This window comes from Myodes glareolus, chromosome 11 (genome assembly GCF_982192425.1).
Source record: "Myodes glareolus chromosome 11, mMyoGla1.1, whole genome shotgun sequence".
Lineage (NCBI taxonomy): Eukaryota > Metazoa > Chordata > Mammalia > Rodentia > Cricetidae > Myodes > Myodes glareolus.
Window position 1 is genome coordinate 59,183,542 of NC_142036.1, and position 25,453 is coordinate 59,208,994.

Here is a 25,453-nt window from a genome sequence, read left to right on the forward strand (position 1 = left end):
ATGTTTACATCTGGTTGTTTGAATCTTAAATATTGTGAATGAAAAAGTAGAAATGTTCAACCTTAACTTATGAAATCCCCAGAGATTCTAAAAGAAAAATTCAAGTTGGCCGCCAAACAGGTTTTTGTTCCTGAAGAACCTAATAGATATTAGAATATTTGCAATAAATTATCTTCACTCTTTGTTTGGTTTCTAAAGACCACAATACTAAAAATAAGAAGCAGTGTTATGATTTTTAGAAACACACTCTATGCCTTTTCTTTCCTGCCACACACAGATCTGATGCCTTCTAAGAGGAACTCTGTGAAGACTAGATTTTGTCTCTCCTATTCAGTGCAATCTCAGCATTAGGAAAAATACATGGTACATAGTCAGAACTCAATAGATAGTTATTTAACGCAACTATAATCTAATTTCTGAATCTAACACTCTACTGTTACTGTCTTTTCTTATTCTACCTCGGTAGTACAAACACTGTTGCCCTTGTTTTTCTTTGTGCTGAAACAGGCTTGTTTTTCACATTACCTAGAGTTCAATGATATACCAGGGTAGATTATACAGTTTTCATAGATGAGATTTTGGGATTTTACTCATACCATTAAAAACATTATCTCCACATCATAGAATTCTACACTCAAAATGGCACTTGAATATGAAAACAGATATGTTATAAGCCAGAGTTTGACTAAGGAGGTTGTACAAGCTGTATCACATAAGAAAGTCTCAGACTTTGTCAATTTAACAACCCTGAGAATAGAGAAATTTATATGAATTGGTTGAGTGAGTAAATCAAAGAAAATGGATCAATTGTTAATGATATAAATAACAGAACATGTGGCTCCATTATTAAAAGCCTGTACTACAAAAAGACAATCAAAAATATCTACATGCCTTCTCAATTTGGGGGTTTCTTAACTATCACAATTTGAGAAAGTTTAACAATGGTCAAGTGGTCAGTGGTTTTATTATAGTTAAGCATTTTTACGTTAGATTTACATCATTTTGGGTTACATTTTTAAATTCATTCTAAACTTTCTGAGCCTGATATTACACAAGAGTTTACCATTAATTGTCAGTTGTTACACTGTTTTAAGAGGTGTGTACATGATGCTTAATAAGATGAGGATTTGTTGCCCTGAGACATTTCTGCAACAGCACAGAAATCTGTCTTTAATCACAGACCCATTCATATCAGCATGTGTAGTAGACGACACTTAAGACTGATTGAAGTGGGAAATAACCCTGAAGGCAACCTCTACTTTGCAGATTATTAATGGTTTTAAAAGACAATGATGTCGAAAAATGAGTTATATTTAGTGATATTAAAACTTTGGAGAGGCTATGTCTATTTCAGGGTTATTCATGCATTTATAGGATACTAAAGGCTACAATGTACATGACATTAATTATATATTATTTTCCAATTATTTCAGTGTTAACAAACACACAGAGAGTTCTGTAAGTTTGCACATTATCCTTGTTGTAACCATTTGCTGTTTTCTCAATTTAAATAGCTATGTATTTCCAATTCCGTTCCTAAATTCTTTCCGTGTTGGGCTGTGTACCATATGAAGATGATTCAGACAGACATTGCTCTTAGGTCATGCAATGAAGAGTACCCAGAAGCCTGACATAGTCTGCAGTAGGCAGGTACTGTAGTTGAACTTTGACCAGATTTCTTTAGATGCCCTGAGTGCTCCTTCAGTGTAGACACAGGACAGTCTCAGACAGAGTTTAGATTAAATTTGAATCTTAAAAGAAGCAGAAGAAGCAAACAGAAGGTGGGAAAGTCTCAGAAATGGTAAAGCTGCTATTTATGTAATGTTTATAGCATTGGCATTGATCTGATAAAATCACAATTGCTCATTCTAGTCTTAATATTTCAATGTTGAAACTGTATTTTAGGCTAGACTTCAGCTAACTTAAGGTATTTTCTGTGCACCGCTGTAAATGTTTCCACTGCAGATTTAAATATATCGAATTCTAAATGTCACTATTCTGTTTTGTGAGCTATAGATTCTTCATGTGCCTCCTAAAGAAAATGCATGCAAATTGAAGCCTAAAGTATCAGCAGCTCAAATCAAATTCTTAGAATATCATCAAAGAGCTGTTCTTCCTTTCTGTGAGCATAGTTGGCAGAGTAGAATTTTAGTTTTCCTAGGTTTTTCTTTAAAACATTCCACTGCTTCGACCCCTCACTTCATTGTGAAGGCTCTGGTGCTCATGAGCGTGCACACATTCCTTCACATGACTCAACAAGCGTGTGTTTATAGTAAATTCAGAGATATGTATATCAGGCCTTGAAAGTTAAAGGAAAATTGGTTTCCTTTGGAACTCATGGTGAGACATCTGGTGAATAAATACAGAAGAAGACTCAGCACGGGATTGCAGGCTTGTGTTCTTCTCTTAGTAAGAGTACAAGGGAATTTTATGTGGCAGAAAAAGGAACAAGATTGTGTGGGTTAATCAAGATACAGAGACATAAGTGCACAAGCCCAATGATAACCACCTGGAAATGACTTCACAATTTCAGCTTGCTGCTGGCCATCTAGTTACTCTGGAAGAGAGCAAATGTCTGCACAGGTACGGTGATAGTGTCTGTTAGCTTGGGGCTATGGTGCACAGTGAATGAGAATCAGAAGCAAACATGAGAGCAAAGGAAAAGCTCATTAAGCCCATTTCATTGGATTTCTTTCTTTGTTTTTGTTTTTGCTTTGTTTTCCCTCTTTCAAAAGGAAAGGAAGCGACCTAGGGAATTTTGCTGATTAAAAGTGTATTCGTCCAGAATGACTGTAGTGAGGGGTGGAGCTCTTCTGCTAAAAAATTTGAACTCTTACATCAACATGAAAAATAATGCTTTGGTCAGAAGAAAACACCTGCAGTTAAGATTTATAAATTCATACTGAAGTTAGTAGACAGAGAAAAAAATAATTTACCTTCTTAATCCCCAAACATAAAATCTATGGACCTTGGACTGATGCCAGAGCAAGGGCTGGTGAAGAGCTGGGTAGGAGTTGTCCGAGTCTCTAGCTGTGCATGTGGTTCAGATACAGCTCTTCTACTCGGCTGAATATTCTACTGATTATCACAGCTAAGCTACCTTAGTGAAGAAACAAGCAGAGCTGCACTAAAACTTTCTTTTTCAAAAGAGGAAACAAGGATATGTGCCCAGAGGTCATGGTATGCTGACCTCTAATGTATAATATTGGAATCGTATTCATTAACAGGACAGAACTAAACAGATGGGCTATATGGACTTGCTAAAAAAAAAATTAAGTTGAACTACTATTTACCTATGAAAATGCCATCACATCTGTTGTAAGAGGAGGAACAGCCTGCATCCCGCCACCCGGCTAGCTTATCCCCGAAATAACCACACAGAAATTGTATTAATTAAATTACTGCCTGGCCCATTAGATCTAGCCTCTTATTGGCTAACTCTCACATCTTGATTAACCTATTCTATTAAATCTGTGTATCACCACGTGACTGTGGCTTACTGGCAAGATTCTAACCTACATCCTTCTCAGGCTGGAGATTCATGGCATCTGCCTGTCTCTGCTTTCTTCCTTCCTGAATTCTGTTCTGTCTTCTCTGCCTTCCTGAGTTCTGCCCTATCAACTAGGCCAAGGCAGTTTCTTTAATAACCAATGAAAGCAACACAAATACAGAAGGGCCGCCTACACCATCACATCCTTTGTAAAGATTGATGCAAAACCTCAGACTTCCCCTGGATTTCCTTCAAATGCACGTTTTACTGACCAACTTGCTAAGCTAACTGATGTCTTCTAGAGTGGTCCAAACTATAGAACTTTGTATGCTGCAAATATTCCTGAGGTTATTTTGTGACTGCTCAAGTCCTCAGGCTTTATCCGTGACATGGAATTGCTTTCCTGCTGCTGATGTTATGTTGTTTATAACTCTTCCATCCCTCTGTCAGGTGAGTACATAAGAACAGAGAGATGTAATGCACAGGCACACACACACGCACACACACACACACACACACACACACACAAATGGCTTAAGAGACATAATGCAAAAATAATTAGCTATAGCATTTCTAAAAGTGAAATAAAAATATTAACACTTTTGAGGCCAGGTAATCTTTTTTGGATGGCTGACTTGCCACTTCCACACAAGCCTTAGGCAGGACGGCTTTCCTGCAAGTTAAACTCAGTCTTTAACTCATGAAGATTGACTCTTATATTTATTTTCAGGTAGTGTTGCTGGACTTAAGTCACCACCTGTGATCTTAGCAAATAGAGTTCACTCACTCACCCTTAATTAACCAATTAAAGGAGCCAAATTAATAGTAAAAAAATCAGAAAGGGAAGATTCAATATGGCCACACTGTGAAGAAGGACACAAAGACGTCCAGTGAGAGTCCTGACAGAATTATGGGTTTAAAGGGAAAGCATACTGCTCAATGAGGCGGTCTTCCACATTGTCTCCACTCCATGTTTCTCCTGTAAGACCATCTGTCAAGATGTAAATCTTTGTCTAGGAGGCATTTTCCTCCTCTGAATGCCCTGAAGGTTCTAGCTGTTCCCTCTCCCAGCAGGAGTTTCCTGATAAAATACTAATTCTTTGGGTTCATTCCCTCGATTTTGTGGTAACCAAGGAAGAAAGCACCAAGTGCGTCCTTTGAGCATTTTAATTCCTATTAGTTTGTTACACCATTCCTTGGTATAGGCCAAGGTGAAGGATAACGTTTGACCATGGTAACAGTGGGGTGATTTTCTCCTGCAAACAGTAGTGCTTCTTCTGTGGCCTTTCCTGTCTTCCTTTTACAGACTGTCCTCTTCTCCAGGGTGGAGAGAGGCATGATTGAGAGGGAAGACCTGAAGAGCAGCCTGAGCTCAACTCTACCTACTAGTGGTAGAGTTTTAAGAGGCCACTGTGTTCAGTGAATTTCTCAGGGAGCCACTGGACTACAACACTGCTCTTACTGAGTCTCTACATATCCTTAAGTATGTGCACAGGCTAAAGAAATTTTCAACTCAGGGTACACACAACGATGCATCATTTTCATCAGTCCTTTGGAAAAAACAGTATGCATGTCAATCAGTGTTACAGATGATCGTTATATAATTCATATTGAGCTACATAAGTCTTACCAAGAAGAATGTCATACTGTTAGCGTTCTCTATTTGAGGAAAAGATTTTGTTCCATAAATGTGTTTTATTTAAAATCTGAAAGCTCTGTATTAAAAATTTAATATGCTTCCAAGAATTATTAAACATTTATCAGAGTTCTGCTGACTTGGATTAGTCCTGTATAGTTTAGTGTGGAGTACAGAAACAATCAAAAGTAAGAGAGAGAGCTAGATGATGTTTACCTGCGTTCTGGGTTTGAACTGCTAATATAGTTGGCTAAAATGGTAAATAAAAGTTGCAAATTTTTCTTAATATTTTAGTTTCCTGCCAGTTTTCCCACATAGAATATTCTAATTAATCATTCTTATTATAGATCTGGTGGAGACCCGTAGCTCCTGGAGACATTGTTTCATTTCTTCTGTTTTTTTCATTCGACTTTCAAATGGTCAAGAAAGTTTTGAAGATTTTAGGATAAAAACACCTTCTAAAGGTTTATTAAGTGCCCTATTAACATGTACTGAATGATTTAAAAGACATTGCTAAACAACACAAAATAAACGTCAGGCATGGCAGGAAAAAATACTTTAGCTGAAAACACACTACAGTTTTGGACTGTTCTGATTCAAGACAAAAAATCTCCCACAATACTGAGCGCAGTGTATGTGCCCTGGAAATCAAATGTTGAGGAACAAGGCTAGCTGAAAGCAAAAGTGATAGGAAGGGGCAAGTGACATACCAAGAACTAATACGTGTGTCACAATTGTAGAAATAATTAATGAATACAGTGCACAATCAGTAAAAGTATTTGCTAAATAGTTATGATAGAAAAGCGGCAATGAAAAGAAATAAAATTCCATAGAATCTGATTAATAATATTCCAGTGTGTTTACATTGAATACCTTTAATAACTGACAAAGCATGACATTTGCTTTAATTTGTTACCAAAGTTTATGAAAATGCACAAGACAATGCCTGACCCTGACCAGCAGAAATCCTGAAGGATAGTTGGCCACTGAGCTGGAACAGGAACGAGGCACTGGTCTTAAAGGACAAATGTATCATTAGACCTTATTAACACATATTTACAAAATTGTCAAAAATGAAAAAAGAGAGAAAGGAAAGCAGGGAAAGAGGGAGGGAGGGGTATGGCAGATGCTTTAGGGGCCTAATCATTGGATGACCATTCAGAGGTTGAAAAGCAACAGTTGATAATGAGCAAATCAAAGTCCCATTAGGGTTCTTAGTCTTATTAATAAAATAACTTAAGAATGGACAAGGGTTCAAACACAGTTTTTATAGAGTAAAAGAAAAACCTGAAGGACGGGCAAGCTGTAAATCACAGCTGTCTAGAGTAGAAGGAAGGGAAACAAGGACTGGGCTGTGGCAGCTGTCTGGAAGTTAGACGCATAACTGACTCCTGGTCGCATGTTGGAGAGGGAGACCCAGTGAAGAGGCACTTCACCAGGGGTGGAGATTCGGGGAAGAAGGAAATGCAGCATTGCGGCATTTCATTTTAAAAATAGCAATATTGCCTCTTTCTAGCATGGTTTACAGCCCAGTTTCCTATGGTGGATTATTGGGTCGCATGGCTGCACTGACTGACCAATTAGACTGTGAGGTCTCCACCCAAGCTAAAGGCTTTGTTCTCTGCACCAGAGGTAATTCATTCTAAACACAATTGTAAGAGAAATGGTGGAAAGCATAAAGACCAAATATGTTCAAAAGGATTTTATAATGAATAAATTGCACAGTGAAAATATTTCTTCTATTTCCTCAGCAATGGACACTACTTTTGTGTTATGAGGAAGTGTTCTGGGAGGGGTTAAGGGACAACTAAATATGAGGGAGCAACAGTAGTTGACTCTGCAAAGAAGTGGATACATCATCACCCTTGTGGAATTAGCTTTTGTTTTTTATTTTTTTCTAAAAAAGGCAGGTGCTGTGATTCAGAACTTAAGGTGGGTGAGCATTGCATTAAAAATAGTGTGACAGGGTCTTAAAGGGAAGGAGACACTCCCTTTGAAATGTAGAGAGGATCCTTGTAAGGAAGGATAGCTTAAAGTAAGATTAAGAGACCTCATTCGTGAGGGTCCCAGAAGAGGTCCTTCAGGAAAATCCCATGGATAAAGGGAATTCTGACTGTATTATAGTATTTGAGGTGGGTTAGGGAAGTGTTTATGCCTCATGGTTTGGTTCAGCATAGCCTACAAGTAACATCGTAGAACATCTTACATGAAACGGCAGTTGTACCAGTTATCTTTTCAGTGGCGCTTGTAGGAGTGACAGGAAATTTTATACAAATTTTTAATTGTAAATTGTGTTGAGAGACATAAAGTATGTTGATATGAACCACCTACTTTTTGAGATAATCTATATGAATTTAAGAACTGCACACCCTTAATCCCAGCACTTGGGAGGCAGAGGCAGATGGATCTCTGTGAGTTCGATCTACAAAGGGAGTTCCAAGACAGCGCCAGTGCTGTTACACATTGAGACCCTGTATCGGAAAAAAAAAAAAAAATTAAAAAAACCCAAAAAATAAAAAAAGCAACAAAATAGAATTTGTCTGTGAACTTTAGTCATTTTTATACTTTAATTTTTGTCCATGAAATCCCTGCAATTATCTGAAAACACTCAAATCTTCCAAATAGCAGAACAAAGTCTTTACCTTAAAAGTTATAGCTTAACCCATATTTTCAAAAAAATAATTAACCAGATACAAGTAATCATGCCTAAATTATGCTTTCTATAGTCTTGATCTTTTTCTTTTTAGATTAATTTTTGTTTACGATGTGTGTGGTGTGCATGTGGGTATATGTGTGTTTAAATGTGTGTGGGTGCACATGTGTGTTAAGGCCCAGCATTGTTCTCACCTTTTTCTAGATTTCAGTCTACTTTTTTATTTTTTTTGCTTATTTCCTGTTGAGGTAGTATCCCTCCTTTAACCCAGAGGTTGCCAGTTCGAGATAATATAGCTAGTTAGTTTACCCCAGGGATCACTGTCAGTGCCTCCCTAGCACTGGTATTTCAGGCTGCTGCCTCTGGCAGGATTCCATGTAGGCACCAGGGATGAGAACGCCAATCCTCACGCTTGCATTGGCAAACACCTTGTCTGATTCAATCAGTGGGGAGACAGGGACCACTTGGATTATAAATAGCAAAATGCAGATTAATCTAATAAAGACTGAGAAATTAGTTAGTTCCACAGTTTGCAAATAAAGTTATCCTCGCCATCAATTACCTGGGTTAACAATAATTATGATAGTTATCTTAATTAGCAGATAAGGAATAAATGTTTCCCTTCATTTATTGTGAAGAGTGGATTAAAAATTAGGGTTTGGTATTTTAACGTTATAGTACCAGGACCACCCCTGGCTTTTCCTAAGAAGAGAACATAAGGTTTGAGGAGTGGTATTGTTGTGCTAATTAGACAACTATGAATGTGATTCAGCTTAAAAACAAACGACATTGCTGTCCTAACCCTAGGCCCCTCTGAGGGAAATGGAAAACCTTTGGTGAGTGCCTCCATCGTGCGAAGATTGAACTTAGTTGTTCTCTGTATAAGAGCAAAATCTCTCAGGATTCAGGCAGCAGGTGGAAGAGTTGCAGCCTACAGACAATTTGTTGTTTGAGATGAGAGTTCATGCTGTAGTGCATTCTAGAGTGGAACTCACCACGCTGTTTAAACTGACCTTGAAGTCCTGGCACTCGTCCTGCCTCAGTCTGCCAGGTGCAGAAATTACTCACATGAACTACCATGCCTGGCTTCAAACAGCAAAACTGAAACAGAACTTTTTTATATCTTTATATATCTGTTTGATTGCTTGATGCTGGAGATTTAGCCAAAGACTTTATGCACACTGTACAAGCACTCTACTGAACTGTCTCCTGAGATTTTTAAAAAATTTTTTTTATATTTCTTTTATTTTATGTGTATGAGTGTTTTTCTTGTATGTATGTATGCACCAAATGCATGCAGTTCCCGAAGAAACCAGAAGAGGGCATTAGATTCCCCTGGAACTACAATTAATGATGGTTGTGAGCCCTGATGTGATTGCTGGGCATTGATCCCGGGTCTTCTAGAAAAGCTCTTGGCTTTTCTTGACCACTGAGCCATTTCCCCAGTCCTCCCTTGGAGAGTTAAGTATCATTTTGTAGTTGACAGAGTCAGAAGTCAGAGCTACAAGACTGAGTATGGAAATAGAATTAATACAAAAATACCCCTAACACATTTTCGTGCAAACATACACATTTGGGTTATCTGAAGTAATTAATTATGGAATTATTTATTTTTGTTGTTAAATAACAGTAAAATTTGGAAAACAGAATAGAAAATATAGAAAACCCTTAAAGTAGAATTTGGGTATTATAACCAGGGGTTTCATATATTCTGAATATTTTAAAATAAATTTTAAAAATATAAGTGGGATCCAGATTCCATGCTTTTGTTTCATAAAAGTGTTTATATTCTTTCTTTATGTTTTAGTTTTGTTTGTCTGTTTGGGTGCGGAGATTTTTGATTTGTTTTACACCAGTGTTTTACGTATTACTGGTTACCCTGGAACTCATTAGATAGATTAAGATGACCTCAAATTTAAAGAGATTGGCTTAATCTCTAAGTGCTGGGATTAACGGGAGATTCTGCCATGTCCTGCAATTATTTATTTTTAGGTAATTAAAAACAAACACGGAATGACTCAAAATTTGCACAACGTCCTTGGACAGAGAGCATGCTAATGTTCTCTATTGTTCTGACTTAGTGTTTTGACTCCTGCAAAACGACTGTCTCAATTGCTGACATAGTCTTGAACATCCAGTGTAGACTGAATTTCTTATTTTTTTTTCTTTATGGAGAGTGAGATGGGGCTCAGAAGTATCGAGAATTGGTTCTCACTAAAGCTATCTCCTACGATGAGCTGTAAATCTCAGACACTGAGTGAAGTATTGAGCTCACCTCACACTTTAACACCTCCTTCTCCTTCCGTACCTCTGGCCATTCTGATTGGCGTGCCTTCGACACAGGCCTTGTCTGGGTGACTTCCGTTGGACAAGTTTTATGTTTCTGCTGAGGATGGTCCAGAAAAAGATGAGGGTAGAATGCCACTCTGGGGAGTATTAGGAAGGTAGAGCCTGCAAGCCAGTCTCTTATGCCATTCACATAGTGAGAGGCCTTACTTATTTTCTGCAACGGACATATAGACATATATTAAACCATCATGAGTGTACCACTGAGCCATCTCACTAGCCCTAAGGGTTGGGTTTTTAAGTGCACCTGTATTTAAAGAGTGTATACAGCTGTATTTTAAATATCAGCAGTACTTCTGGAAAACTTAAAGTACATTGATAGAGATTACATTATCTATGTTAAAAAGATAGTTTTAAAGTTTTTTTTGCATCATATTAGACTTTTAAAATTTAGGAATGCTACTCAGGCAGCATAAAGAGTGAATACACATCTCAACCTTCTTAAATAATACACTGACGGTTTTGAAAGATGGATATCACATGAATAGAGACAAACATTTTTCAATAAGTATTTATTACATTCTAAATTCTAAGCTAAACACTACAGTTGGAATGCAGGACAGCATTTTATCAGGTATTTTGGTTTCACTTACATTTTATTGAATACATTCATTTATTGACAATTTCATGTATGTATATGGTACATTCAACTTACCACTCCCAAAGTATGTCATGCCCTTTTGCTTTGGTTTGTGACCCTCTTATTGAAGTTGAGCAGTCTGAGTGGGCACGGGTTTGAAATAGTCTATAGGAATCAGCTGTGTTCTCCATTTGGTACTCCAATGAAGACAATGATTGCCCAAATCCTGGTAAGGTTTGTGAGCTCCTTCCCATCCATGATTGTCTTGTGCAGGCCCAGTGCAAGGTACTCAGTTGCTTTGAGATTATTATGTTTGCAAAACCATGTCATACCCTGAAGATAGTATTTCACATCTAGAAACCACAACTTTGGAAACGTGTAATTTTCCTCAGGGCTCCTCAATAGTGACACAAGAGAGAATGCAGATCAATTCAATGGGCATAATTGCATTTGTCACACAAACACCACTGGATTGAGCTTACTTAAAGAGATTTGGATGTACAGATATTTACCGTGGGGCAGGTAATTCTGGTGGGTATACAAATTTGAGAAGTCTTGTAATATGGTTAACTATGAAGACCCATTTGGGGACAGTTCATATTCAGGACTGTATGCTTGCAAGGATGGATAACAAAGGCTTTCAGAGTACAGGAAGATCTGAGAAGACTAGGCTACTCCCAAGTCCATGAGCGTCAATATTTCAGAACTCCCAAAATTTTGTAGATCCTTCAGTACCAATGAATAGATTAAAATTTGTGAAATGAGAGGAGTATCATGAAACTTTTTAAAGAGACAGTTTGCATATTATGAAATACATGGGGAGTTTAAAGGTAGAAATAATAAGATGGCAAGTGGACCAATGTCTTTTTCCAAAATGCACTTAGAATGACTTACAAACGACTGTAAAAGTTACATTAGCAGTACACTTTTACCAACTCTCTCTAAGTAAGATTTGTAAACAATATTCTTCAGTGAACATTTTAACAGAAATCTTCTTGTTTGAAAATAAACTACAACATAAAACATACCTCCCAAATATTAGATCAGAATGAGTCGCCACAATCGATGGCATTATATACGCCTCAGTGCGGTTTTGAAATTGGGTCCATAATTTTAGACCTGCATGCTGCACCTCTCAGAAACGCCAAATGCATCGTAAGATGCAAGCATGCTGCCATGTAATATTTTTTAGTGAGGACTCCGTGTGTTATATGCGAACTCTCCTCCTATTTCCTTTTAATTGACCAGTCATCAGCCAGCAGATCTGTTAATTAAACCTCATTTGCTCTTAGGAACATGTGGCTGTGATCTTAGGAGGGAACATTGCGTTCGCTAGTCCTTTCATTTTACTCTTGATAAGGCATAAAGGAGCCAGCTCCGTTTCATGTCAAAATGTTTATTAAGATGGCAATCGTATCTATTTCCAGAGAATCAGGCATCTCCGGTGGGACACAATCAGTGCTGCAATTAGGGAATTTGTAAACTACAGGCATTGTCCGCAGTGATCATTTATAAGAGGTCTAAAATGTCACGTGGGTTCTATAAAGAGACAAAAGGCCTTTTCGTTGTACAAGTAAATTGATTTTTTTCCTAGCCCTTTTGTTTTGAAGAGTTTAGTGGTGTGAGCAACAGTTGCTGCAGAAAATAAAATAAATTTTAGATTGTTTTGAAGCATCTCTTACCAGGCTTTTACAAAACACATTTGGTGTATGATTAATCATCCGCCTTCCTTTAAATTCAGAGTTCTTTCACCATTGGAAAGCAGTGCCATAATTAACACGATCACACAATCCCCGTTCACTTTCTAGTCTGTGGTTTTCATGGCTACACCCTGACCTTTCTGAAAATGGACAGCACTGACATTTTGTCATCCTCATAAGGGAGAAATGGATCTATTTAGGGATGTCTGGACCTCATTACTTCAGAGAAAAAGAACGCGAGCTGGATATCTATGTAGCCTGCCATTTATGATACTATCGAGACATAGAAATCAAATTATTGTCCATAATGGCAGACAAATGTAGGCTTCTTCCCTTAGGACGTCTTTAGATGTGCCTCTAGATACTCACTGGGTACATTTGTATCCTCCCCAAGATGCTATTTTCCTCAAAGCAGCCATATAGAAATGTTTTGTATCTTCTCATCTACTGGAAATGGCAAATGTGTGGATGTATCCGTGTGTGTTTGTGTGTATATTTGTGTGTCTGTGTCTGTTTGTATGTTTTATTTCTGTACATATTTGTGTGGTTGGATGTGGACCTGTGCTTAATAGTTGAGATATCTGGTTTCAATAAAATATGGTCTATACCCTTAATATAGAAATATGTATATAACAATAAAGCATAATATGTAATAGTATGGTAAACATATCAGTGATATGAAGATGACTAACATGTACTGTGTAGTTACTATATCTAGTGCTTTTCCTTTATACAGCATATACATGTAGAAAACACACTATAAGTAAAAAAAAAACGGGGGGCAAAGTAGGTATTATTGTGTTCACACTATATAAACAGAGGGTCAGACTAGATAATGTTCCCCAAGTTACCAGCTCTTGAAGCTAGGCACTCAACCTAAGACTCATTTTCTGTAAGTCTGTTTAGGGGCACTTTGCTCTGCAGTGTGCAACATTAGCTTTAAATTTGTACTAAATGTTCCTCTCAGCCATCTAATTTGAAAATGAGGAAGCAAATGCCTCCTTCCCATTGCTAAGATTATGCATTTTATATGTGGTGAGGTTCTTTGTCTAAGACAAACTTTTAATCCAGCTTTTAATTTTTAATTTCTTTAAAAGATTTATTTTTATACTTGGATATATATATATATATATACACACATGCACGCACACACACACATATAATGTGCTGTGAGTGTGTATTTCACATGTATGCAGGTGTTCTCATGGACTGGAAGTGTATGTGTTGAATCCCTAAGAGCTGAAGTTGGATGTGTTTTTGAGTCACATGATATGGGTTCTGGGAAATGGACTTAGATTCTCTTCTGGAAGAGCAGTAAGTGCTCTTAATCACTCAACCATCTGTCACAGTCTTCTAAATTTTTAACCTAATATAATTAAAATTCCTAAAAGCCCTCCATGCTCATTTTAAACAGTTTTCTAGTTAATAAATTATTACGAACAATTGCAGCTTCTAAAAAGTCCCCATGTTTATCATTTCCCATGATACAGTGTAATTCTTGATGTTGGTGAGTGGCCTAATATGTGCCTCTTGTCTACACTCTTGAATGTATTCACCTACAGAAAGGACTAAAGTACTCGTTAAAGTAGTAAGTCTAGCATAGGCTACATAGTTTTGTATGATGTCCTGAACTTCTTAGTTCCATGGACTTTCTATCAGGCTAGGGGGAAATGCTGGGACACACACACACACACACACACACACACACACGCACACGCACACATTTGAAAAAATCATGGGCATCATTTTTAAGAACAAATGAGCAAGAATGCAAATGTGTTATGGGCTATAGTGGTTACAGGAACTTGGCACACATGCACACACACACACACACACACACACACACACACACACACACCTTTTTTTTCTTTACTTACTGTGAACACCTGACTGACCTGAGCTCCCTATGTAGATCAGGCCATGAACCTACAGAAAACTATGTGCCTCTACTACCCAAGTGCTGGGATTAAAGGCATGTGCCACATGCCCAGCTGAAACTTCACTTTCTTACATTTTACCTGTAAGAGTGTCTTGTCTATCCTCTTAAATTTGTATTACATTCTATTTAGAGTAAAGTATTTTATAGTCAAAGTCATTAGAGTTTTTCCATATCGCTGTAGTTTTCTATTTTTATCTTCTGTTATTTTACAAAATCTCAAATATACCAAACATTTAATGAAGCTTCTATAAGAGCAATAGTTTGGGGAACCAGACTAGTTCCCAGACATGCTATGGCTTAATGTTTCTTTATGAAATAATCTTTTTATTCCCTTAAATTAAATATTTTCAGACTCATCTGCTATGTTGCTCCTGTGAAAATCTGGTTCTATTTATAGAAATCATCACGTGCTTCTGCTCTTTCTTTCAAAATTTCATTCTAAATCATAATTTGTGGTTGCTAAATTTTCACATAATTTGAGTTACTAAGTGGCTTTAAAAACTTTTTCCGGGTCCACAATCCAGAGAACCTATACAACAAAGAGGACTTTAAAAGAGGCCTACATAGATCTATATAGGAAGGAGAAAAAGACAAGAACTCCTGAGCAAACTGGAAGCATAGGAGCCACAGGAGAGTGTAGAATGAAAGAGGGGAGGAAGGGAGTAGAGAAAAATGTATAGCTCAATAAAAACAATAAAAAAGAACGCAAAAAATTGTCCCTGTTTGTGTACTTTAAGAAAAATAAAATTTATCTTGTGAGTCTTATCATCCATAATCAGGAACCACCAATTATTTTCATGGATTTCAGTGCAGACGCGCAAACCTGAGCAAGAATTTGAGGAAGGAACAAAGAAGTGAATAAGAAGTTTTCATAATAGAGATCAATATAATAACTCAACAAATATTCCATCAAAAATACAAGTTAGATCATTAAATTATCCAAAGATCTAAATGGCTCAAGATACTGGAACACCTAACAAGCAGCGCCAAAAGTGACGTTAGCCCTCTCTGAGGCGGAAGGCACAGGCTCTGAGTTTATTTGCAGCAAGTCTTTTGGCTCATGTAGCAGAAAACATTTGAATGTGATGCAGAGAATGATTTTCTGGTTTGTTCTTACACTTTGTGTTCTGTGGAATCCCTCAGAGACTATTCTTGTGCCATAGCAACACCTGCTGGGAGAGGGAAGTTGGAACAGCCATATCAGATGCCTGCCAAAACAGCTTTCCCAATGAATGGCACTGCATGCCCTCCATCTCCAATACCAAACCTTCAGAATTGCTCCTTCCAGGATACTGCTGCTCCCCATATGCTCCAAACACCTAACAATACTATTATAATAAGATTTCCTAACTCTTCAAAAGTAAGCATTGTGTGTGTGTGTGTGTGTGTGTGTGTGTGTGTGTGTGTGTGTGTGTGTATTATTGCCCTTTAACCTTCTCCTTAGAACTTCAGATGTAGATCCCTGGGCATTTGAACCTCCTGTGTATTTGCTTTCTTTCTGCTCTGTCCTGAAATCTGTAAAACACTATCAACGTTGTACGGTTAGCATCTCCTAATTTATTAAGGTGAGATGCTGAAAGGTATGTGCCAGTGCAAAAACAAAAGGCTAAGTTTTATTTACAGAGCAGGGCAAGGGATGTATTTATTCTAATTCCTATCACAGATAGGAACAGTGGGCATGCCATCTGGTGTGAAGACATGTTATAAATAACTGCTTGTTCATATGTGAACAGGACTGTAACTGATGCAAGTCTGGGAAGAGAGGACCACACGAGCACTCCTGTGTAGATCAGACTAGCCTTTTATTGGCTGCTAGATGAGGAAAGTCATAGAATAGGCAAATCACTTAACACTAACAAGTGCTTTCTTCCACACTTCAGTGTATTATTTCTGCTTCATTGTATCATTCTTGTGACCAAATGAGGGTAGTAATATTACTATTAATATAATATATATATATGCTATAAATCCTCTGTTTTAATATTTTTAATCATTAGATAATAATTATTCAGTAGTAGTTTTCCTTCTTTGGTTGTCTAGTAACTTTGATTTAGGACTATATGCCAACCAGGACTTTACTAAATACCTCTGAAGCACCTTAAAAAGTCACTGGGCATGAGGGCTACTGAAAAGATAGAAGACTTTGGTTACAATATTTGGTTAGAATATTTCAGATACACCTGATAGGATGTACACATTTTCTTGGTGATAAATAAAACAAATTAGAAATAATAAAATTCAGAGACCCAGAAGATGAACAAAGAATACAGGAATTGGAAAATTTGAATAGAGAAGAACATTTAAATGGAGGTGAAACATTGCATGGTATGGTAGGTTTGAACTCATTTATGAATGGCAGTGAAAGTTACAACTGAGCAACCTTGTTGGTTAGATATGCAGACCAGTCCTGTCCTAACCAAATAGGGAGTTTTCACAGATGTACTTATTAAGATATGCATACTAATGCATAGTTTATAAGATGGATTGGAATCAGTAAGATTTAGACATTCCATCTCAGAGAATGGGCTATTAGTAGTTAGTATACACATTCAGATGATAATATTTTTAAAATCAACTCAGAAATGATAAAGGATTTTTTTAGGAGAACGATATTTGTCAATTTAATTTTAGTAACCTGTTTATAAAGTTAATGATGATCCATAAGGCAGTACAGAAGTGAAATATGCTTTCAAATACCTGCATCTCAAGAAAGTTATGAATATGTAAAGATATTAGATAGATAGGTAGATAGATAGATAGGTAGGTAGATAGATAGATAGATAGATGGACAGACAGACAGATAGATAGATAACAGAGTTTCACTGTGTAGCCCTGGCTGTCCCCGCAGCTCACTCTGTAGGTCACAGCAATCTGCCTGCCTCTACTTCCAAAGTGTCCAGAGTAAAGGCATGCACCACCACTGCCTGGCTAGTTCTGAATATTTTTAAATAACAATAACAACAACGCAAGGAGTGGTGATGCAGGCAAGTGATTCCATTTAGAAACCAGAAAGAGAGGGACAATGAGTTCAAGGGCAGTCTCAACTGCCTAGTCGGCTACAGTGATACATTTTCTTAACAATAAATGAATGAACAAATGAACAAATATGTAAATAAAACAGTGACCAGAAAGTTCTAGGTCCTGTATATCATATAATTAGACTTGTTTTCCTCCTCTGTTTGTCCAAATGAAGAACTGTTACCAGCAAGCATCTGGTAGCAATATTTATTTCTTTAGTAATGAATGGCCAGTAATTTTCCAGGTTTACATCAGAAATTGTTTGAAACCAGATGCGGTGTCAAGCAGGAAGCATATATCATCAGCAAGTCCATATGTAAGTGAGGGAACATTGATCCTATCTGAATATGTTCACCCCAAATAGCATTAAAGTCTTTCTTACTATATTCCAGCATGTAAGTATTTATCATGTTAAAAGTGAGCCAAAGTTATTATTTCAAAAATTAATGCCAGGACTTAGATTGGAATTATTTTGAATTCCAAGGAAATGCTCTGATTTGTGTTGAATGTACGTATGACTCTCTCTCCCCCAAGTGATCATTAATCCTGTGTTCTTATAACTTTGGTATATTAAAGCAAAATTTCATAATCTTAGTGATTTTTTAGTGAATGCTGTAAAGTGAGAGGCGATCAGAATTTTTCAATCCTATAGAATAGTTATTTTCAAATAGGTATTATAGCAATAACATATTGATATCTTATGTAGAACGTGCTATTTTGAATGGAAGAGGACCAAGTAGGTTTATAGTATATGTGCAGATGGTGGTACTTAACCAGCAGCTTCTTTCTGTTACCCCACAGCCAAACATACTACGTCATTACTAACACCCAATTTATAATTAATGTAAAGGCATAATATTCAGTCCTATATTAAACATCTGTGATTCATAAAACCCCAATACTGAGTATCTCTCTCTCTCTCTCTCTCTCTCTATATATATATATATATATATATATATATATATATATATATATATTCCAGAATTCCGTATTCTGGAATATATATATTCCAGAATACGGGAGCAATGAAAAGATTGAGTGTAAAATTGCATGAATATGGAAAAGCTCCCTATGGTAGAATATCTATCTTCTAAAAAGTGTAGGGTCTGAACGTTGAGCCACATCAATGCAAGATTAAATTCATCAATAACGGTTACTTGAAATAAGATGTTGTTCCCTTCATAGTCTAAGTCAGATACAAGACTCATATCATATACGACATAATTTTTAAACATGGGTGGTAGCTCAGAGCACACACTGGTCTTAGAGATGATCAAAATTCTGTCCCCGCACCCACTCTGCCTCTCAGTACAACTTTGTAACTCCTGCTATGGAGGATCCATCGCTTTCTTATGATCTACTCAGGCACCCGCACCAACATAACATGAGCATGTAATTAGATGTAAATAAAATATAAATACTGAAAAAGTGATATTTTCATTGTTTATAAAATTTTCTATTGTTTTTGAAGAGAAAACATACATGCACACAGTCACATGATTTCATTAATTAAATCTCATTACTGCCTTTGTGTGTATGATACTAGAGACATAGCTTAGTGCTTTGTGCATGTTGGGTAAGGGCTCTCCATGAACTAAATTACCAGCTCTCATTTTGATTATTTACATCTGAAAATTTACTCTAGAGGTCCCTTCAAGGAACCCATTATTCCTTTGAAATCTTATTTTCTTGTTTTTTTTTTAAATTTTAATATCAATTATGCTTTCAATTATTATTTCTAGTCTAAAATATACACATCTAAGAAAAACTAATTTTCCTAAAACTTCAAGTGTAAATTAACTAATGGTGTATTTATTTCAGGCGTCTTTATAATATGGGTCTGGCTAGTTAACTGTAGAAAGTTCTGCATTTTAAAAATAAAGTAAAAATAAAGTATTCCTTTCATCTTCATATTCCTTTTAAAGTTCAGCACCTGCCAGGAAGTGCACAAGTATATCTGATTTCTTTTCACGTTATTATTATCTCGGGAACTTCAAATGGACCTACGTGTTTGGAATAATGACGTTTTCCAAGTAAAGATTGAAGAGTTGATGCCTTCTCTTTCCTCCCTAATACAACATAGAAAGTGTTTCCTCTTGTGTTTCAGTCACTGTGTTTCATTTACAGTCTGCGATATAAGAGAAAAGTTGTCAGAAAGTTATTTTGTTTGAGTTGTGGGTTTTATTGTTTTATTTTGTTTTTTGTTGTTGACGATGATGTTTTTAATGTTTGGAAGAATGAGTTTTGATCAAGACCTTCCCAGTTCCTCCCACTATAGCCTTTTAGTATGAACTACATCAGAAAATATGCATATATTTTTATTTTCAGAGACTTTTTTTAATAACAAGTACCTTCTGAATAGATATGTTTTACAAGGTGCAGATGCATAAGACTGCTGTCTTTTACTTTATATACTTTTATTAAGAAACAATAAATATTATTATTCATATAAACCATCTTAAACATCCATAATGCAATTAATTATGTGCCTTTAAATTGCCTCTCCTTTCTCTATTTTAAAATTAGTTTGGAGCTTTGTTTTTTCTATACACATTTTAAATGAAAGAAAACAAAAAAAGAATATGCAGGATCATTTTTTTAAGTCTCTTAACTTTGAGACACCTCTACATGGCAAGGCCTGCATTATAAATCTACCCAAACATTATTTCTTTTTCACAATTTCTACTTATCTGAGTTAGTAATTACATATTTTTATCATTTTTCTATCTATTGCTGTTAAAAAATGCTCATGACTCATGTCAGTTTATTTCTATTATCTGATTTAGTCCCAGATTTGTAATTTTCTGTCAGCCCGCTTTCCACTGATTCCCCTTTCTTCCTTGCTCAGTTATTTCATGTGCTGTTAGGACGGGCAGCACAATTTACCAATAAAAACATCAAGAGAGTGGCTGCAAAGGGCTTTCTCATCCCCCAAACATGGGGGAAATGCTCAACAGAATCCCAAGATTGGGAACAGGGGCAAATGGCACCTGTTTCTTGTAGACACGCAGAATGAATTTCCTGGCCACAGAAAAGGGCAAATTCTCACCAGAAGTTGAAAGTAGTAACATCTAAGGCGGGGGTGGGGGTGGGGTGGGGGGAGATGCTCAGTGATGAAAGTGCTGGTTTGTAAATATGGGCAACAGAGTTTGGGTCCCTAATACCAGCATAATCCAGGGTGTGTGTGTAATGACAGCTCTGGGTTCAAGTGCCTCCGTCTTTACACAAAGGGTAGGGAAAGACTGAGAAAGACACCTTCCTCAGACTTGCACACAAAATACACACACACATTCTTACACACACACACACACACATACACACGTGAGCTTGCACATGTACTCTTACAGTAATGTGAACCCATGTACATGAAAACACAAATGAATAGACATTGCCTACACTTATACATAGAGAAAAAATTTAATACTATTTGTGCTGAGTTTTAACATGTAGGATGTGCAGAAGTGCTAGAAGACCCCCAAGAATGCCCCTACTTCTAAACATGGGGGAAATAAATATGATGAAATAACTGATTATTCAAGATCACTATGGTCATCGAAACCTGTAGACCATGGGTGTTATTCTGTTGTTCAGAACACCATCTCTGGAATGATTCATTTACAATATGAAAAATACACTTTTCTTTTTTTTAGTCATTTTACATACCAACCACAGTTCCCACTCCCACCCCTCATCCCTCTTCCCCATGACCCCATCATCCACTTCTCAGAAAGGATCTGTCTGACATATCAAGTTGAGGCTTGATCCTCCCCACTGCATCAAGGCTGAGCAAGGCACCCATCACAAGAAATTGGAAGAAAAACAAAAAAACAGTTCATGCACGAGGGATAGATCCTGGTCCCACTGCAAAGGGCCCCACAAAAAACCAAACCATGCAATTGTCACCGGCCTGCAGAGGGCCCAGTTTTGTGCCATGCAGGCTACCCATCCAGGTCCCAGGAGCTCAGATCAGCCGTCTCCGTGGGTTACTTCCTCATGACTTTGACCCACCTTGCTCATGAATCCCTCCTCCCTCTTCAACTGAACTCCTGGAGTTCCACCTGGTTCGTGGCTGTGGATCTCTGCATCTGCTTCCATCAGTTACAGGATGGAGGATCTATGATGACAACTAGGGTAGTTACCTATGTGATTAGAGGAGACGGCTGCTTCAGGCACCCTCTCCAATATTGCTAGGAGTCTTCTTTGGTGTCATCCTCATGGATTTCTGGGAATTTTCCTAGCACCAGGTTTCTCCCTAAACCCATAATGGCTCCTTCTATCACGGATGAGTTGGGGGAGGAACTGAGAGGGAGAGCAATGAAAAACACACATTTCTTTGAATGAATTCTGAATATAGATTGCTTTAATAGTTCACATTTCTATGGAACCTTTGATATGCTAATGTCTCACAAATATGGGAAGAGTAAAAATTGAAGCAAAATGTATCAAGACAAAATTGATAGTAGTAGTGTATTTAAGGGAAACCACTGTTCTTGTCATGTGAAGCCCCTGCAAGAATTTGCTTTCCTCCTTGACTCTCCTTATTTCTATCTCTCTTTCCTCCCTGTGTCACTGCCTAGCTTTCTCATTGTCACAATTCATTTGTTACATATAAATTGTTTTACTGAATTTATATTATGTACAAGATTGTCTCCTGGATGCTGACAATACAGCGATGAAATATGTGTGTGTTCGTTCTGGAAGCTCTTATTTCTACTTTGACGCGTAGAATATGCTGTTATAAAATACACACGATAATAAACCAGTTACTGTTGTGAAGCACATGATGAGCTGTCATCCCCTGTAGTAACTGGGGAGGTGGGAGAAGAAACTCTGCTTGGATAAAATAGAGTTTGTACCGCACAGCAGCATGATCCACTTAACAACAGCACTTGCAGTTACCCACACTGCTCGCTAACATGCTGTTCCTTGTCAATACTGATATTTTATCTATGTTTATAGAAAAAAATGACAACATCATTTCAAAGCCTTTATCATATTGTACCATGACAGTTCCATGATTCAACAAATCTATTGCGCTGTCTTCAGAATTTCTTAAAACAGCACTCTAATGAGCAATGTCAGGGAGGTGTGGGGACTTCATAGTAACCTGAACAAAAGTGTGTTTGTGGTGAAAAATCTAATGACAGGGCAGCAGGAGAATTGGGAGAGTGAAGCCCTCATAATGGAGACACTGTATAGTATCAGTGATACTGTCAGGAGATACTATCACAAGAAAGCAAATGATGACTTTCCTGAGATGGCTGTCAGTAGTTCTACAATTAAAAACAAAAATTAAATAGGCAGGGATGGAAGATATTTTAGTGTATATGCTGTATATATTATAAATACTCATATGTAAACATGCTCATTGGGATTAAATAGTACTTAGAAGTGCAGGCAAGAGGATATGAGAAAACGAGGAAAACTATCATTTTAATTAGCAGATGGCATGTGTTGGTAATTAACTATTAATTTAAAAAATGATTGGTATTTGTGTTTGAAGATTTGAAACACTTGGAATATAAAAATAGATTCCTTTGTAGAATCGAAGAAGTTGGAAGACGAGGAAAGTCAAGAGTAACAAACATGATTTCCCATGGAAAAACTGATAGTGATAAGACAGAGTTTGTTGTCTAATTTTAGGATATAGAACTTTTAGTCTGAGCCAAAAAGGGAAGCTTATAGATGTTTAAGGAAATCATAAGATATTTTTGGTCAAGAGAGATGTTTACAAACATTTAAAGTCCTTAAGCCAGCGTGGTTTGAACTCCTGTAAGCCCAGCACTTGGAAGCCTGATGCATAAGAATCATGAATGCAAGCACTGTCTAGATAGGCTATAAAGTAAGTTTCAGAGCAGCAGTGTGACATAAAATAGTGAGAACCCTTCCCCAAACCAAAGCAAACAAAACATTTTACAGAATAAAAAAGATTCTAAAATGTTTTTTAATGTTTGTTGCTTAGTAACAAACATTAAAATTACTTGAAGTAATTCATAAAAGACCTATTTTTAAGCTGACAATATAAAAAACTGAATTCTGTTTTACTAACTTTAGTTATGCAAATTAAAAAATTAAATATTTTAAGTCAATGAATAACAAATGCGCAAAGGTATTTTTATACTATTCAACATAGTAAAATTTTAGGAAATTTTAGGTAGTCAAGCATTTAGTTATAATGGTCTAATGTTTTAAGATATTTAAATATTCACCATATTAAATCAAGATACAAATGTTTGCCTTGACTCTGTTCTCCTTGACATTCTTCTCTGTTTCTATCATAAGATGAGTGCCCTCAAGTCTGATACAAAAAAGTCAAACAATTAGTTTCAAACTTTAGAAATTAATTTACAGATTGGTTATACTTAGCCCACATTTGTGGCTTTTGGGAGCTTTGTGGAGTAAATATTTAAAGCAACAGCAATCCATTACACAGTCTTTTAAATTATGTTTTTTTTATGTAATTCACAGAGTAATTGAAATTCAGATACATACTAGGATTAATATAGCTTATATTTATTTTGATATGTATTCAAAAATATGATAATAGAGTAAATTTTAGTTAGGAAATACTACAGCATAAGAAAGAATTTTGTGAAATATACATCATAATGTCACTTGTATTTCTTCTGGCGTCCTGCCGAAGAGCAGTAATTGAATGGGATTTTGTCCATCATCCTGTGAGGCTAGTGGGCGTGGGAGCTGGGTAAAGAGCCCACTGCTCACTTGCAGATACTACAACTCCTTAGACCCCCTAAAGTATCATGTCAAATTGTCAGTGTTTTCATTTCTGGTCAGTCATTGATTTTATTATCCTGAAACACAGTGCTTCTCCTTGGGTAAGTTTTGACATTAAATATTTTCTCCTTAGGATTATTATGGGAGTTGAACACAATTGTAAAACCTCTAATTGTGCTTGACACATGGTAAAGACATCATATGTGTTAAATGTCAAGATCATTTTTGTTATTCTATTTCATTTACTCTCAGAAAAGGCAAACAAATATTATAGTTCCAACTGTTTTGTTGAGATACATTGCTTAGAATTGCATAATTTTTTTTGTGGTTTGCTTAAAAAAGAAAATTCTTGTAATAAATTATTAATAGTATCTCCTAAACTAATTATTTGAGTAAATCATTTAAGAATTACGTTTTTATAAATGTTTTTATTTTCAGATGAATTTTGTGAGATCAACTCCTATAATGTATATATTTACTTCAGGAAGATGATGATCACTGTTTATATTATCTGACTTGTGAGATTCTGTAATGTATATCATATAACTATTTTTTCATAACTTGGAGTAAATGGAGAAATTAAAATAAAAATGTATGTGTGAGACATTTAAATGCCAAAATAAATTTGGTATCTCATTAATATCTCTAAATTAATGTCTCTAAATGTAGTAAAAATCTACATAGCAGCATTAGTTGAAAAATAACTTGAACTTGTTTGTTTTGCTACCCTGAAACAGGAATAAAGTAAGGTTCGTAATCTCTAATGGGAAAATAAATCTTCCAGTTAACCTAAAATCTGCAACACCTTCAAAAGAATTGCAGCATTAATCAGAATCATGTTTCCATCCATCCGTATCTCTAACATTGAGCATAGATCATGTTTGTGGACACTTTGCTGCATAGACACATTTAATTTCATTCAAGTACAAACGCATTATTAAGGCAAATATGCTCACGTGATATGGGAGAATATAATGATTATCTGAATGTGCCATTAGTCAGCTGCTCTATTAAATTATCACCAGAGAGAAAATAGACCACAAATCTTAGCCCCATTTCTTAAACTTCTAATTTTATATCTGGAGTTCGTCTTTTTCCTACTAGTCCTCCATGCTCTGTTGTTGTCACATGCTCATATGAGTAAAATGAAATAATTTAAAAACTGAATTAAGTGTTTCTACCTCATTGGTATTATTTTGATTGGCAATTTTCTATATGACTGATAATGACTTAAGTGTTAGAAGAGAGTTGTGTTTATATGTGATGACCACATGTGCATGAATTTGCTTGTTCTGTTTAAAGCAAAGACTGATGGCCCAGTTAATGGCTAATAAGACAAAACATTGAGCAGAGTTT

At 36.4% G+C, this 25,453-nt stretch overlaps 1 protein-coding gene across 2 annotated transcripts in view; it reads left to right on the forward strand.

Annotated features, from left to right (window-relative positions):
• Mdga2 (MAM domain containing glycosylphosphatidylinositol anchor 2) overlaps positions 1–25,453 on the forward strand; it is a 762,902-nt gene that overhangs the window by 561,510 nt on the left and 175,939 nt on the right. The gene's annotated exons all lie outside the window — the stretch shown is intronic.